This window comes from Cervus canadensis, chromosome 4, assembly GCF_019320065.1.
Source record: "Cervus canadensis isolate Bull #8, Minnesota chromosome 4, ASM1932006v1, whole genome shotgun sequence".
In the NCBI taxonomy this organism is placed as follows: domain Eukaryota; kingdom Metazoa; phylum Chordata; class Mammalia; order Artiodactyla; family Cervidae; genus Cervus; species Cervus canadensis.
Window position 1 is genome coordinate 39,970,173 of NC_057389.1, and position 3,416 is coordinate 39,973,588.

Sequence of the window (3,416 nt, forward strand, 5' to 3'; positions counted from 1 at the left end):
TTTGCAAACAAAGGTCTGTCTAGTCAAGGCTATGGTTTTTCCAGTGGTCATGTATGGATGTGAGAGTTGGACTGTGAAGAAAGATGAGTGCCGAAGAATTGATGCTTTTGAACTATGGTGTTGGAGAAGACTCTTGAGAGTCCTTTGGACTGCAAGGAGATCCAACCAGTCCATCCTAGGGGAGATCAGTCCTGGGTGTTCATTGGAAGGACTGATGCTGAATCTGAAACTACAATACTTTGGCTACCTCACAGGAAGAGTTGACTCATTGGAAAAGACCCCGATGCTGGGAGGGATTGGGGGCAGGAGGAGAAGCGGACGACAGAGGATGAGATGGCTGCATGGTATCACTGATTCGATGGACATGAGTTTGAGTAAACTCCGGGAGTTGGTGATGGACAGGGAGGCCTGGTGTGCCGCGGTTCATGGGGTCGCAAAGAGTCGGACACGACTGAGTGACTGAACTGAGCTGAACTGAATGCAGGCTAGTTTAACATCTTAATATCAACTAATGTAACACATATAGTAGTAACAGAATAAAGCACAAGTCTGCATACCACAGCTCAAAGCCCAAATCTGGCATGGCTTTTGTTTTTGTTAATAAAGTTTTGTTGGAAAACAATCATGCCGGCTCATCTACACGTGGTCTATAATTGCTTTCATTCTACAAGAGCAGAGTTGATTGGCTGCAACAAAGATATATTGCTCACAAAACCAAAAATATTTACTATATAGGCCTTTCTGGAAAATGTTGCTGACTTGGATTAAAGGGGAATAGGATAATCTCAAAAGGTGTAGGAAAAGCTGTTGATAAAATATCAATATTTATAATACACGAGAAGTCAAACCATTCTTAGATGTGATTATAAAAAGAAAAAGCATTTGATAAAATGCAGAAAATCTTCATGAAAAAGCTCTCAATAAACTAGGGAGAGAAAGAAACTTCTTAAATTTGATAACAGCTAGATAAAATCTACAACTAACATCATGCTTAAAGATAAAAGACACTGCTTTCCCCCTGACACTGGGTACAAAGCAAGGAAGTCCACTTATATTCCAAGCTGCACCAGAGCATCTAGCCAGTGCAATAATGCAACGAATATACAATCAGTATATAACCAACTAGAAACGAAATTAAGAAAACAATTACATTCATACCAGCATCAAAATTAAAGTATTTAATAATTTGGCCACCTAATGCAAAGACTTGACTCATTGGAAAAGTCCCTGATGCTGGGAAAGATTGAAGGTGGGAGGAGAAGAGGACGACAGAGGATGAGATGGTTGGATGGCATCACCAATGTGAAGGACATGAGTTTGAGTGGGCTCCGGGAGTTGGTGATGGACAGAGAGGCCTGGCGTGCTGCAGTCCATGGGGTTGCAAAGGGTCAGACACAACTCAGTGACTGAACTAAACTGAACTGAACTGAAGAACGAATTTAACAAAATAGGGCAGAGCTGTACACAAATATTATACAACACTGTCAAGAAAAATTAAAGACTGAAACAAACGGACATATATCCCATGTCTGCAAATTGAAGACTCAATATTGCTTTGTTGTTTGTTCAGTCACCAAGTCATGTCCAACTCTCTGCGACTGCATGCCAGGATTCCCTGACCTTCACTATCTCCCTATATTGCTTCAGTACAGTTCAGTTCAGTCACTCAGTCATGTCCGACTCTTTGCGACCCCATGAATTGCAGCACACCAGGCCTCCCTGTCCATCACCAACTCCCGGAGTTTACTCAAACTCATGCCCATCAAGTTGGTGATGCCATGCAGCCATCTCATCCTCTGTCATCCCCTTCTCCTCCTGCCCCCAATCCCTCCCAGCATCAGGGTCTTTTCCAATGAGTCAACTCTTCCCATGAGGTGGCCAAAGTATTGGAGTTTCAGATTCAGCATCAGTCCTTCCAATGAACACCCAGGACTGATCTCCCCTAGGATGGACTGGTTGGATCTCCTTGCAGTCCAAAGGACTCTCAAGAGTCTTCTCCAACACCATAGTTCAAAAGCATCAATTCTTCGGCACTCATCTTTCTTCACAGTCCAACTCTCACATCCATACATGACCACTGGAAAAACCATAGACTTGACTAGACGGACCTTTGCTGGCAAAGTAATGTCTCTGCTTTTTAATATGCTATCTAGGTTGGTCAAAACTTTCCTTCCAAGGAGTAAGTGTCTTTCAATTTCATGGCTGCAATCACCATCTGCAGTGATTTTGGAGCCCCCCAAAATAAAGTCTGACACTGTTTCCACTGTTTCCCCATCTATTTGCCAAGAAGTGATGGGACCAGATGCCATGATCTTAGTTTTCTGAATGTTGAGCTTTAAGCCAACTTTTTCACTCTCCTCTTTCACTTTCATCAAGAGGCTTTCGTTCCTCTTCACTTTCTGCTTTAAGTGTGGTGTCATCTGCATATCTGAGGTTATTGATATTTCTCCCGGCAATCTTGATTCCAGCTTGTGCTTCTTCCAACCCAGCGTTTCTCATGATGCACTCTGCATATAAGTAAGCAGGGTGACAATATACAGCCTTGACGTACTCCTTTTCCTATTTGGAACCAGTCTGTTGGTCCATGTCCAGTTCTAACTGTTGCTTCCTGACCTGCATATAGGTTTCTCAAGAGGCAGGTCAGGCGGTCTGGTATTCCCATCTCTTTCAGAATTTTCCACAGTTTATTGTGATCCACACAGTCAAAGGCTTTGGCTTAGTCAATAAAGCAGAAATAGATGTTTTTTCTGGAACTCTCTTGCTTTTTCGATGATCCAGTGGATGTTGGCAATTTGATCTCTGGTTCCTCTGCCTTTTCTAAATTCAGCTTGAACATCTGGAAGTTCATGGTTCACAGATTGCCGAAGCCTGGCTTGGAGAATTTTAAGCATTACTTTATTAGCATGTGAGATAAGTGCAATTGTGCAGTAGTTTGAACATTCTTTGGGTTTGCCTTTCTTTGGAATTGGAATGAAAACTGACCTTTTCCAGTCCTGTGGCCACTGCTGCATTTTCCAAATTTGCTGGCATATTGACTGTAGCACTTTAACAGTATCATCTTTCAGCATTTGAAATAGTTCAACTGGAATTCCATCACATCCACTAGCTTTGTTCTTAGTGATGCTTTCTAAGGCCCACTTGACTTCACATTCTAGGATGTCTGGCTCTAGGTGAGTGATCACACCATCATGATTATCTGGGTCATGTCATGAAAATCTTTTTTGTACAGTTCTTCTGTGTATTCTTGCCACCTCTTCTTAATATCTTCTGCATCTGTTAGGTCCATACCATTTCTGTCCTTTATCGAGCCCATCTTTGCATGAAAAGTTCCCTTGGTATCTCTAATTTTCTTGAAGAGATCTCTAGTCTTTCCCATTCTGTTGTTTTCCTCTATTTCTTTGCACTGATCTCTGAGG